This window comes from Microtus pennsylvanicus, chromosome 16 (assembly GCF_037038515.1).
Source record: "Microtus pennsylvanicus isolate mMicPen1 chromosome 16, mMicPen1.hap1, whole genome shotgun sequence".
Classification (NCBI taxonomy): domain Eukaryota; kingdom Metazoa; phylum Chordata; class Mammalia; order Rodentia; family Cricetidae; genus Microtus; species Microtus pennsylvanicus.
In genome coordinates, this window is record NC_134594.1 from 19,804,928 (window position 1) to 19,819,167 (window position 14,240).

Genomic DNA, 14,240 nt, shown 5'->3' on the forward strand with positions numbered 1-14,240 from the left:
CAATTTTATACTTAACTAAACAAAAGAAAGTTATATGTAAAGGTACTTTTCAAGTATGTTCGGGGATAGCAGGTAGATGGGTCACAGTGAAGCAGGAAAATCTTTACCAGAGGTTTCAGATACCAGCTGATGACATACTTACCTTTTCTGTTCGTTGTCTGAAGCCAAAAGGATTCAGATGATAATTAGAAGTGTGGTAGAACAGAAGGAAAAGTGTTCAGTGCATGCTATTAAGGGGACTTAAGATAGTCTAATGTCATTAGGGCTGGAATCGGCAACATTTCAACTTTTCACACCTAACGAAGTTCTAATCAGCATTGTAGACTATTGAGCATAGGTGCAGGGGTTTGGGGTTAGTGGTTATTGTTCTGGGGATTGCTGTCCTCAAGGACGGCATCTGTTTTCAAATCTAAACACTGAAGCATATTCAAGACCTCTACATGCTGCAGAATTATAAAATAAAATTTAACCATAGACCATTTTCTTAAAGTGTTCATGAAAAACCCAAGGTTTGAGTCCCTAATGGCTGGAAAAATGAGTGCAGGATAACTGAAGAAAGAATTCCTGTTTGGATATCTTTATAGTATGCCGATTTCATAGACTTAGTAAGGTTTATGGATTTGCCCAAGTAGTAAGCAAATGAGACAACTTGAAAGGCAGCATGCACAGAGCATATTTCCAACAATGTACTGCATATCTCAAAAATCCAGAAGAAGGAAAGAGGTTGCTATAAAAAAGGACAATTTCTTGAATACCTAGATGTGTTCAGCCCAACATAGACACTAAAGATTGCACAAAAGTATGAAAACTCACATCTTCACTTGATAGTCTATAAATACTTAAATTTTTACGATCTCAGGCATCAACTAAAATAAACTTAATTTAAAAATAAATGTAGAGCTGAGAGGATATCGCAGTGGGTAGGAATACCTGCTGTGCAAACATTAGGAACTCAATTCAGATGCCTAGCACCCATGTACAAGTTTGGAAATACAATTTGCTTATAAGCCTGCTGGCTTGCCAGTCTAGGGAATCAATGAGCTCCAGGGGGAATAATGTGGATACCAACAGAATAGTCAAAGTACTCCTTTGGCCTCTGCACATACACATAAGTCTCTATATACACAAATATATATATATATATATACACCACATATATACACTACATATACATGCAATGTGAAAAATGACTAACACACTACATGCACACATGTAAATATACAAATAAAAAAGCAAACACATATCTATTTGAAAATCATAAACTGAAAATGAGCTAAAAATTGAATTCATTGAATGTACTGAAATGGAAAAGCAAATTGCAGAGAACACAAATCACAAACCAAATTTTTAAAAAAAAAATTCAATAAAACACAATTAAAACAAAAATACTGTTTACTTCTCACAGATAATAGTATGCAACCCTGTGAGGAAAGTTCCCCCTTTCTTTTGTGTGCACAAAGAGCTGGAATTAGGGGCGGGACCACTGTGTAAAGGAGAAGGGAGCAAGATATTTCAAATTGTTCAAAATAGGGAGAAAAAGTCAGGAGCGGAGCATACAATACAACATGTTTATCTGAATCTTACCCAATCTGCTATGTTTGCTCTCAGTCTGCTCTCGTTGCTTTCTTGAGACCTTTGCCTATGTTCTGCGATCTGGAAGGAAACTGGTACCATGCACTCTTCCACTTGCTCACCTTAATCTCTTGGGATGCTAGCCAGAAGCTTTCAGTTGTCATCTTAATGTTTATTCTGTTTCTTTACATTGTATAACTTTATTACCATAAAATTATCAGCATGTGTGCTGGGGGACAGAGAGCAGAAAGTGTGTGCTTACCTTTTTTTCTCTTTTAAGAGGAATCAGACTTCAAGATAAAAAATCAGTAGGGATTTTGCTATTATAAATGACCAACACAATCACACTTGATTGTAACATTTGAACAGACAATGACCCAGACAGGAAAGAGACCTGTCACTGATGATGGATAATTGCTTTAAATTCTCTTAGTATTGGCTCTGCTAACAGACGAATATGCTTTTGCTGATATATGTATAATGACTTTGAAAAGTATTTAGTAAAGGTTCCTAAAATGCTTCATTCAGAAAATACCCTGATATTTAAAATATATCTCAATAACACCCACAAATTTTGTGTGATCGACCTCTCTTTCTTTTCCTCTCTCTTTTCCTTTTCCTTTCTTTTTCTCTTTTCTTTTTTCGTTCTTTTTTTGATATGCTAATGTTAAAAGTCACGATCTACAATAATATTAAATATCTAGCTGCCAACCAAGGCTGAGGTTGTTGATCAAAGAGTATATTCTTAGCTTATCTATATGTAGTCCTGAGTTAAAATCCAAATCTACGAGAAATGAATAAAAAAGTTAACCAATGGAAAACAGGATGCCCTGTGCTGTAACACATGCAGTTTTCCTGTGTAGACTGCCACCTATAACTCACTGAACTACAGCTCCTCTTTCTTATCTAGAAGCTGTTTCACTCATGCACCTGACATGACAAAATACCAAAGAGACAGGATGACCAGCAGTCATTCAAGACATCACCACAATAATAGGAAGTAGATGTTAAATGCCATAGCTTTATTATTTCTTTTGTATTTACTTAATAAATATTAAACTAAAACATATTAAGACTTATTACATTCCTCGTTTGACATGTCAAATTTGCCTTCACATTTATGGATTCAATCTGAGAGCAAAGATATAAATGAAAGTGTTCTTACAGTCAGCCAACTAAGAGTGAAACAGGAACTTACAATCCTTAAAACTCCCTTGCTTGGAGCACAAAAATTTTATACTTGGCTGATTATTTATAATAACACAATACCTACTGATTTATCATCTTGAAGCCTGATACCTTTGAGAAAGTTTGGATTAAGCTTACTGTGCTCTGCCTCTGACAAATGCCTCGAGAACACTGTGCTTATGATCAGTTAAACTCAAACCATAAACTTTGAGGGAAAATGAAGGGTATTTCTTTCTTTTTCTTTCTCTTTTATAGTAAAAAAAAGAATTCAATTTCTAACTCTAGTATTCCTATATTAACATAGCTTGATTCTGTAAAATATTTCTGATTTTCAACATGTTATTGATAATGCTAATGATGATAAAGATCAATGAAGTTCCTTAAGTAATCAGACCATGTGTTCTGGCATAAACCAGTTTTTCATCCCTGGCACTAATGAAATGAACATAATCGCACGTGTCTTAATCATAGATAAACATATATTCAATCAAATAAAGAGGAAGAAACAGATCCCCAGGAAAATTCAGTTCTTGAGATTTCCAGACAACAGACAACTTGGTCAAAACCATTCAGGCATGTCAAAAACATCAACCTCCATTTATCAGAGCTTCTCGCCGTGGAGTCTCAGCCTATATTTACTGTTTAGGCTTACATCAATTTAACTCTAGCCTTTCTGGGACCCCAGCACCCAATAACATATGTGCAAGGAATTATCATATAACAAAGGTAGTCATCAAAAAAAGAAGAGAAATTATTTTGAAAACTTTCAGAAGACTAACTGTTTCCCATACACTGTTCTGTATGGAGGTAAAGTGACTTACTTTCAAAGGAGACTTCCAAAATTGCAAGACCTCAGTACCCTTTTCTGCATGTCCCGCAGTCTCCAAGGTCGGCAGTGTTCAGTGAGAAGGATGATCTAGAAATGATTGCCGGGCAGAACTATTTTTCATTCCATATCTCTTATCAGAAAATCTCATTATTTTTGCTGTATGAATTTCACATATCTTGGTGGTTTTGGCTTGGGTTGGGTTGAGCTCGCTTCCTCTTCTCCAGAGTAGCTATGAAAGACACAGGGTTAAACCCGGATTTAAGAAACATGCCTGAGATTTTATAACGTTTAATACTATAAACATTCACCTGTTCCATAGTTAAATATTTTAAATGGTGGTCAAACCCATCTGGAATTCATTCGTTCATGTTCTACAAAATAAAATCTAAGTCATTCTTTCTGCAATATTCTGAAGTTCTCTCCTAACATAAACAAACGTGGAAAAGTCAAAATGTCTGAATTTGGGTAATCTATTATGCATCACAGACCTAGTAATACTTTATAAGAATGTAGCTTAACTATGAAGTTTCTTTTCCATAACCATTTTAATATTTGCAGTTATTTTTCATTTAAGCATTTGCATTATTCTTATTACCCAAACTATTCTCCCATGGGCTTTCATGATTACCTTCTATCTTGATAGTATTAACAATCATATCTTAACTATAGAGATGAGAATTGCCAAGCTTCATGTCTCAGCAGGTAATAAAACTGACTGTTTTTCTAGATATCCTGGGTTCAATTCCCAGCACCTACACAGTGGCTCCGAATTGTCTGTAATTGTCCAGAGGAAACAACACCCTCATACAGACATACATGCAGGGAAAACACCAATGCACATGATATTTTTTTAAAAATCCAAGTTTCATAATATCTAAATGATCAACTATATAGCTCTGGTGGTCACCAAATAAAGATGTTGTAACTGTTTTGTTTATTATACCATCAGGACTCTATAGTGTGTGTGTGTGTGTGTGTGTGTGTGTGTGTGTGTGTACCTATGCTCTTTCAAACTGAAATTGTCTCCATCAGCAAAATGAAGAACACTGAAGCTAGACCATGGTCTCTGTACATCGCCTTGAAGTTCCAGACGTTGCTTTGAATAGACTAAGCAATTAAATTTGCTTTTTAAGATATCACTGCCCTGTGTTGAAAATTTATTATAGTACAAGCATCTATAACTCCAGTTCCAGGGGATCCAACACCCTCTTCTGGCCTTTATAGGCACTGCAAGCATGTAGTGAAGAGATACAAGAAATAAATCTTTTAACAGGAAAGGGATAACTTGTTTTCAACACACTTGTATAAAAGCTTTTCTTTTAAAGCTTTGGTAGTTTTATTTGAACTAACTAACTTATAAAACTTCCTATCAGATATACATTATTAGTAAAAGCACAGCTTGTGGAATCGATTATAATATCCAGAACTATCTTTTAATATAAAAAAATAGTAGACGTTAAAATGTTAGGTAGCCAATGCTTCATTAAATCTTCATCCAAGTGAATGCTACTGGGTGTCTGTGTCTTTAAACAATACTTCTCTCTTTCTCTCTCATATTGTCCTGCTTAATACCTGTGTGTCTTGTTAAATTTGATGATTCTCTGTATATTATGACAGAAGAAGAAAATAATCTGTTTTTGGAAAATCAGCAATGGTCACTTTGCTACTAAGTTAGGAAAAGTAGCCAAACATCCCAGATACACTCTTGGACAGTAAGTAACCTCAGATTTTTGTCGGAATCTTAGCTTTTAAACCCAGTATACCAAGAACAACAAGTTGTGTTGTTCTGAATAAGAATCTCACCTATCATCCTGGATATTATATTTGATGAGATGGAGAGTTGGACTGGGGAAGGGATCAACCCAAAGAGGCATAATTGAGAGTGGCTGACATCATAGATGTAAGGGACTGGTGCAAGTCAGGACATTGCCTCATGTGAAGAGCTCACTGTGAGGCTCTTTCCAGAAAATCTTGCTGCCATCTCCACCTTTACTTCCTATGGTGCAAATGGCACTAATCTAATTTTGTTCATCTGTTTACACCATTGTTTGTTACAGCTTCCTTTGAGACCACACAAGATGCTCTCCTCAAGAAATATCTGATTGGTTTATTGTTTGCGATCTTTCTTCCACATACAGTGTTGATAGTCATTATGTTTTATTTTTTATCGTTTTTAATGTTCCCCCTACTCTTTTACTCATATATATGATTTATCACGCTGATTGTGGAGTCCTTGAGACATAGATCCATGACTAACATTAATTTTCTCTCAGTACTAAGAATTTGCATAACATTAGGTTCAGTGCATATTTTGAGTCTTCGCTTCTCTAGTTGTAAGATGCAGTAAAGTGGAATGCTAATATGTTTGGTAGCATCAAGAAAATAGTAAGGCAGTGCCAAAAAAGAAAGCCAAACTTATCAGGATTTCGAAGAAGAGAAAGAGGCATTCTTTCGAAATTGCATTTTTTCTTTCTTTTTTTTTTTTTTTTTTTTGGTTTTTCGAGGCAGGGTTTCTCTGTAGCTTTGGAGCCTGTCCTGGAACTCGCTCTGTAGACCAGGCTGGTCTGGAACTCACAGAGATCCGCCTACCTCTGCCTCCCGAGTGCTGGGATTAAAGGTGTGCGCCACCACCGCCCTGCCTCGAACTTGCATTTTATCACATCCTTTTTTAACCAATATGTTTTTAATTTTGAGAATTTTAAGTAATAGTCAGCAAAGGAACTAGAATAAAAATAAGTGAATATTAAACAACAGTATAGTACTGTGATACTAAAATGTCAACAAATATGGGGCTAATAAAATATTTAATTCAACATTTAACTACCTCCCTTTCAAAAAAATGTTTTAATATATACTTAATCAGCTTCATTGTACAAATTTAAACTTAAGGAGAATTTTATTTTTTCCATAGGAAAGCAATATAAATATGAAACATGGCAATAAGATGTTAGAAAAGGCTTCTAACTGATTTTCATGATTTGAAGCTTATATTTAATTAGTATAGACCTTACCTATTTATTTGCTTGTAGTCTTCAAAATCAAATTATAATTTCCTGTAAAATGTGCACAGTGCAAAAGAGTTTTTGTGCCTGTTCAGTAAATAGTTTCTCTTACATAAAGAAATAAAATTTGGAGGAATTAATGTCAATTTTTCTCAGGAAATATCAGTAAATTGGCTACTCAATTCAGAACCTATGTTACTATGCACTAAAAACATATTGGGGGGCCTCCTTGTGAACCTTTACAAGTCATTTGCATGTGTCATTTCAGATTAGCAAGTTTAATAGCACATCACATTGTCATAAGAATTTGGAAGGAAAGAGAATTTTTTTAAAGGACTTCAAAGAAGTTAAGAAGTTTGGTAAAATTCGAGTATTTGAGGAAGCAAGGGACTGAGCCTAAGTTGTTTCAGTTCCTGAGGCTCTGGTCCCTGCTATGTACCACATTATCTCTTGCCACAGTTGAGAGAGCACCAGAAGCAAGGAGAGGAGTTACTGAGTCAAGAACCATTGTTTACAGTCTGAATTACTAAGTATACTTCTAAAGGAAATGTGACAATTTATCCTTGTTAACTTGTACAAAGAAAATGACTACAAATGCCACATACCTTGATTACTCTTTTTTTTTTTAAGATTTAAGATGGTTTCATTATATTTTTCTGGACACAACATGAAATTTCAAATAAACACACTTAATTTAAAAAATTTAATGAGTAAAAGTTTTCAAAGCATAATTGAAGAAATTACTGTAAAATAAAGTATGAATGTTCCTAACAAAATTTTATTTTTCAAATTAAAGACTAGTTTACAAATGTAAAGAAAATTAACAATAGTACTGACATGTTTAAAGCTGGCAAATATCTTGTTTTTCTTTTGTCTTAACCTCTGTTGAACTGAGAACAAAAAACGCTTCCAAGGTCCTTGGTAAACCTGCCTATTAATTTCTAATAACATATGAACCAGAGATGGCTTCCTTTTGGACACATTTGCTTAATCAACTCCATGTTTCTTTATTAAAATCTCACAAGACGAATCTCACAAGAAGAAGGCAACTGCTTATAATTCCTCTTTTTAAGAAAATACGTTCAGTTTGATTCAGTGATAAAATTTAAAAGAAAAGACAAAAAAATTCTCTTTGAGAATTTTTGTAGTAATAGGAGTGGCAGGGCTGCGTCCCCAGAACCCTGGCCGCCTGGCTAGTTTATGCCCGAAATAACAACACACAAACTGTATTCATTTAAACACTGCTTGGCCCATTTCTATCTAGCCTCTTCTAGGCTAATTCTCACATATTAATTCAGCCCATTTCTAATCTTCTGTGTAGCACTGCTAGGTGTGCTTACAGGGAAGATTCTAGCCTATGTCCATCCTGGGTCTGAGCTTCATGCTTCTGCCTCAGAGAGCAGAGCTATCGCCTCTGTCCGGAAGAGGGGAGCATGGCTTACTTCTCACGAGTAAATTTGCTTTTTGACTAGAGTAGGATTAGAACTGACATCAGTTCAAGACATGAAAGATATGCATAACTAAATCCAATCACTCTTCTTTATTTTCTCCATTAACTTCACCCATCCAAATGGGCTTTGGAAATACCACCGTGGCACATGCCTTTGATCCCAGCACTGAAAAGGCGGAGACTGATGGAGTCTGAGTTTAGCCTCCTCTACTTAGTGAGTTCCAGGCCAGTCAGGACAACATAGTGAGACTATGTCTCAAAAAAAAATCAATAAACTTCGAATATCATGTGACAGTAAAATGATTCTGGATGTGAATATCAGAAGACCTGGAATTGAATAGTAGTCTCACGTGCTGATTGCATATGGTCATCCTTTATGGCCTTGTCCAAAAGGTAGGGATGAATATAGTTCCAGAGGTTGAGAAGAGCAAATATCATAACAAAACTTTGTACATGGTTTAAAACCATTAGTAACGTTCATCTAAATATATACAATAATGCAGTAGAATACACCATGGAAGAATATACTACACTATTAACACTTAAAAAAGATAGCATAGAAAACAAGTCTCCTTGTATTATGGGTTTCACTAACAAGTCAGGGAAAACAGAGTGATACTCTTTACTGAAGTGTTCACTTTACCGTGTGCTGTAATTTATTGGTGCAATTCTAATTATTAATGCAATTTTGAAGCCACTTTGGGTATTCCATGGTCCCTGTCTCTAAGATTATTTTCAAATGATTCAGGACAGAGTTGTATGACTTGTAACCTCAATCACTATTCGAGTCATCTCATTCTCTGTTGATAAGACCAAGGGGTTTCTGCTAAGAAAACAATTTATAGTTCCTTAGCAAAAGCTGGGACTCCATGGGCTTTCTATCTGTGTCAAATAAGAAGTCATGCCACTGGGGAGGAGAGAGAGGAGGGCTCTTTTTGAATTTCTCTCTTGCTCATATAAACTTAATCAAGACTCACAATTAATTTTTGAAATTGTTCTGTATCGACCCTAGTGTTTGAAGCTTCATTTTCTGCCTCTGGGTCCCATCAGTAAAATCTACACATCTCCCTGCTAGTGGAGCAGATGGCTTTTAAAATCTGATGTCTTGTAGCTCTTATTTACAATCCTAATCACACCATTGATTTCAGTAATCTTTTAGTAAGAGTGGTTATTAATGTTGTCAAAGGCAGAAATTGGGATTCAGTGTTTTTTGTTAAGTTTTTTTCTTTTTCTTTCTGTCTTTCTTCTTTTTTAATGATACTAGATAATTAAGATGACGCTTAGTAATATGACTTGAGAGGCCTCTGGGTGATTAGCAGTTGCCTTTGGTTTAATATGCAGCCCAGCAGAGGTTATTTCACTGACAATATACAGCACCCAAGAAAGACACACTCTAAAGTTACAAACGGCTTAATGAAAGTGCTGCAGCTAATTCTCATCACAACTTCGATGTCACTAAGCATTCTAAAAATGCTAGTACCATGTAAAAGTTTATCTGATTCTTAAGGGAATTTGAAGCACTTCATGAAATGCGTTTTGTTCATAGAGTTCTCCCAACACACACACACACACACACACAGACACACACACAGAGAGAAAGAGAGAGAGAGAGAGAGAGAGAGAGAGAGAGAGAGAGAGAGAGAGAGAGAGAGAGGCTAAGCTGTATGAACATTTCATTAATTTACATGAATCTCCAAACACAATTTTCTAGCATAAAAAAGATAGGATAAAAAGAACACAGAGAGGCCAAGAGACATTTAGAAATCAGACTCTTTGATATTCAGTACAATGAGGGAAAGGGGTGAGTGATTCTGATTTTTCAGAAAGGCTCAGGTGGCGATTCTAAGTCAGAGCTGTTGCCTTGCCTTGAGAAGATGGTGGGACAGTATAAGTGGTCAAAAGGCTGTTCTAAAAACAATGTGTAAAGACCTAAAAAAAATGCTTGTTTGGTGTTCCTTACTCCCCATCCCCAAACCAAGGGAAATTATACACCTGTATATATTTGGCACCACTATCAAAAGCTATTGCCTAATTTAAAAATACCCCTGATCAATTTCTCTTATAGTAAAGAGGGTATAGTATCTGAACTGAAAAGGTATTATTAGAAAATGATATCTGGAGCATTAGGATGTATAATTCATGTTGCTTTCATTTGCTCAGACCATTGTAAAAATCCATAAATCATTTTCTTGCTCATGTATTGCTTAAGTGCAATTTGTCATTTTACATTAGAGGCCTGCTTCGGCCCTCCAGTGCTTTTAATTCACTGTTTAGCGTTTAACAAAATACTGGCCTCATTGGATGAATGGAAAGATGCTGCAGTGTGAAGCCAACCAATATTTACTAGGTTAAACAAAGTGTAGACGTACATTTCTGCTTTGAATATCAGGAGAGTAGAATGTAGAGGAATATCTGGCATTCCTAGTCCGAAGAATAAGGACTAACTGATTGGTTTTCTGTTGTGTTCAAAGCCTTCCACAGTTACTAGTCACTTAAATAAGTCAAGTAAAATACAGTAAAAATCTTTCCCAAAACTCTGATACACACCCACCCTTTGCTACAAGGCCATGGAGGTCGTATTGCGTTTGTGAGCTCAGCTCTGAGGACTTCTTGCCCTCCCCTTAAGTTGTGTAGAGCTAGTGCATAAGAACCTATTTCTTGGATATCTCTACAATGTGCAACCGTGCCAGGCCCTTGGCATTTATCCTCTGGATTGGCCTTCTTAGGAGTGGCACATGCAGGGAAGCATCCAGCTCAATCCTGTTGTTACTTAGCATTTGAAACCATCCTTATTGATGCATTTAAAACTATTCCTTCCAAATCTTACAAAATGACAAAACTGCAGATTTTTCCCTCAAAGTTCTGAGCCCAGGGCAGTAATAAGAGGATTTTTAGAACCGATTGCTTTGGAGTCACATTGAATCACAGCAAACACTCATTTATCTAAAAGCTAGTTAACAGATCTGTCTCTCCCACCCTCTCCAGCAAGAGGTAGAAGAGAAAAAGGCAATCCTATTATTGAGTTACCATGCTCTTGGTGCCCTTTTATTTCTGCCTCTTTTAGGCAGAAATTATATATGTAATGCATTACCCCATTCATAAATAAACCAAGAATTTCATGAAAACTGATTTTTATATTCTCCTTCCAAATGATTATTTAAACACTCCGTCCAGTCCTGGCATGCAGTTTGGTGTGGCACAGAGAGCAGGCGCTGCTTGAGTGCAGAGGCCAAGAAAGGAAGATTGCAAGATTACATGCACACGTTTGCTTCTCCCACAGTATGTCGGTAAAGCAGAGTTCAGGGACAAAGTACACTCACTGCTCCGTACTTCAAAGAAGCCACCTCCTCTCCCAGACTGCTGTGTCTATAGCTGTGACTTCACTAAATACCGAGACAAACTAGGGTGGGGGATAAGATTATGAGAGAAGGAGGGGGAAGGTATCTGCTTAATAACTAAGACAGAAAGCGTACATGTTAGGCTCAAAAGGCAGCTTTGAAAGGACAATTTTAAGTACTATTTTTGAGTTCAAAACCACACGATCGCTTTCTTTTAAAGACTTTACTACAATGCCCACCTGCAAATGTTGGATGCGAACAAACTGTTCTTGCAATCTTCCTTGGATGGAGTTTCCTCAGGGAAAGCAGAGGGCCTGAATCGTTTTTATTTGACTACGAAGACTCTATTGTCACCCCCTTTGGTCCAGGTGCTGGCGCCTCAGAGACTAAAAGCCAGCGAGGCCAGACCTGTGGAGGAGCCTGGCTTTGCATTGCTGGCTTGGACTCCAGCCTCTGTGACCTGTGAAATCCAGCAGAGCCCCCAACAGGCAAGCCCTTCCGAAGGGAAGGCGGGCTCCACCAACAGAATTATCTCGCTTGCATTATGCCGTTTTCGCCGCTAGGAGACGCCTGTAACCCACGTTTCTGGAGAAGGTCTCCATTCAGACACACAGCTGCCACCAAAAGAAAAAGAAAAAAAAAGCAGCTCAAGTGTTACGGTGGGTGCACTGATTATTTACAGGGAAATCTGGCCATCTCTCCACGTTCTCATCCCCACCTCGGGAAGATCGCTGGCTTTCTGCAAACGCCCTAAGTCAGCTCAAACTTCAAGCTCCTTCCTGAGAGGTAAGCCCTCTCCCCCGGCACATTTGCTTCTGCACTGTCATTCCGCAGCACGTCTCTCACACGTAAACATGCACACACACAAGTGTTCCCCGAGTACCAATAAACATATTAAAACATTGCCGTCGTGCTTTATTTTATCTCCTTCTTATTTTTACAGGGCTGTAGGTTTCTGATGAGTCAGCTTGGGGAGCTAGAAAAATTACATTTTAACGCCGTAGATCTGAAGGAGGGAGGAGGGGCGGGAAGCACAGATGGCCACAGTGTATTAATATTCGGATACACTACGAGCCCCTTTTCATTGATCCACAGGTCCTTTTTCTGCTCTGCCGCTCCGTTCTCCGCCGCAGATGTGACGCTAAAATCATTTTAAACTGCAGCGGTTTGAGCTTGGGTTTGGCGGATGGTCAATTCACTGCAGCTGGAAAAGGCTTAGCCATGTTTGGTGGCTCCTTTTCCAGCTACCCGCTTAAAGGTAGACCCTTCTCTCAGCAAGAGCCGCTAGGACTAGGGAAACTGGCCGTTAAACAAGGACTCTCAGGACTGCTCGAAGCATGTCTCGGTGTCAGTCACGCGTGGGGACGCGCACCTCCTATTTCCTTGCCCGAAGGCACTGTAAAAGCACCTTAGGGGGTGGACAAGAAACCTTCCCTCAGGTTCCAGTGGCGTTACTCTTGGGTCGTTCATTACCAGAAAGCCTCCAGGGTCCAGTTTTTGACTTAAGGGGCCGGATCAAGAAAATAAACAACCTATTCCGTGTGAAAGCCCTTGATTGGTATTAAAGCGTACACTTCCACATTTATCCTTGGAGAATGGGCATTAAACTCACTCTCCCGCACCCAGCAACCCAGAGTTCGTTTGCACCGCCTTATAACTTCACGAGAACTGGGTGTGTGGATGCACCTCGCGAGTGGGCACCCGCGGCTGGTCAAGCGCGTCGCTCAGAATCCTGGGGCTGCTCCCCGGGGACTCGCACCGAGCTGAGCTTGAGGTCACCGCGGACCAAGGCCAGCACCAGGATTGTGAAACATGTCTGTGGATTCCCGCAGCGGTGCACACTCGATGCTCCTGTTCGTGTGCACCGCGCGGCTCACCGCCCCTCCCGCCCTAACGTCCACCCCCACGGTCATTCTCCAGAGAGCTGTTCCCAGACTGGACATGGACCCTCCCCACCCCCTCTAGTATGGAGATAGGGATGGATTGTCAATTTTAAGAGAAATTAAAAAAAAAGTAAAATAAAATCAGACAAATAAAATAAAAGCCCGCGCTCCCCACCGCTGCCTGGCGCGAGGCCAGGCGAGGCGCAGGGATATTGCAAGCGCCTCGCAGCAATGGGTGGTGCTGGAACTGGTGCTTTATAGTAGGTGCTGACGATGGCGGGCTCCTATGTAAAAGCTACCACCAAGACCCCAGTCCTTGACTAGGGTCTTCACAGTTCGAAACAATGTCCCCAAACGAGTTAACCTACTAGGTAAGCATTTTGTGGTTAGACTTTAGGTGGGCAGACGTCCAATCATCTACCCGTCTACAGAAGCTGTCACCCCACGTCCCATGGTTTGAATCCCTCCGCTTTACAGGGGAATTCACCTCCGCCCTCCCATTTCAGCCTCTTCTACCCTCCCCACACACCCCCTACGGAGCCTCCTGCTCTGATTGACACATGCCATTTTATGTCCGCATTTAAATTGTCCGCGCGCATCTCAGCCAGAGTCCCTTCATTAGGCAAACCCTGATGACTATGGCCCCAAGGCAACTTTCCCCCCTTCTTGGTGATTTCTTTCCACGACCAGCAGCAGGGAAAACACCTTAAAGGAAAAGGAATGTTAGCGTCACTGGAAACCCCGCTCCTTGGAGAGGCTACCGCAGCTGTTGCTATCATGTTTTCGTATTTGCTGATGCAAACAGGGGAACCTCTCTTATTCCCTACCCATTACCTGCGGCTGGGGACTGGGAACTTTCCGCGGCAGAGTCCCCAGCAAGCGCCTCGGGACCTGCGGGCTGTTCTCGCTCTCACACTCACACTCACTCGGGCAGCCAAGGCGAGAGTTCTGCCCCGCCCCTCCTGGCTGCCGCGTGAC

General features: G+C 39.2%; 1 long non-coding RNA gene across 3 annotated transcripts in view; it reads right to left on the bottom strand.

Annotated features, from left to right (window-relative positions):
- The window catches only part of LOC142836353 (uncharacterized), a 64,024-nt gene extending 49,836 nt beyond the window's left edge, over nucleotides 1–14,188 (bottom strand). For 2 of the 3 annotated variants that reach the window (XR_012908054.1, XR_012908052.1), the window contains exons 1-2: nucleotides 14,097–14,188; nucleotides 3,582–3,818 (exon numbers count right to left, since the gene is read on the bottom strand). This is a non-coding gene — a long non-coding RNA (uncharacterized LOC142836353). Of the gene's footprint in view, nucleotides 1–3,581; nucleotides 3,819–11,618; nucleotides 11,994–14,096 lie in introns of those variants that run through there. The other variant, XR_012908053.1, reaches the window with a different exon arrangement.
- Nucleotides 14,189–14,240: the final 52 nt, after the last annotated feature.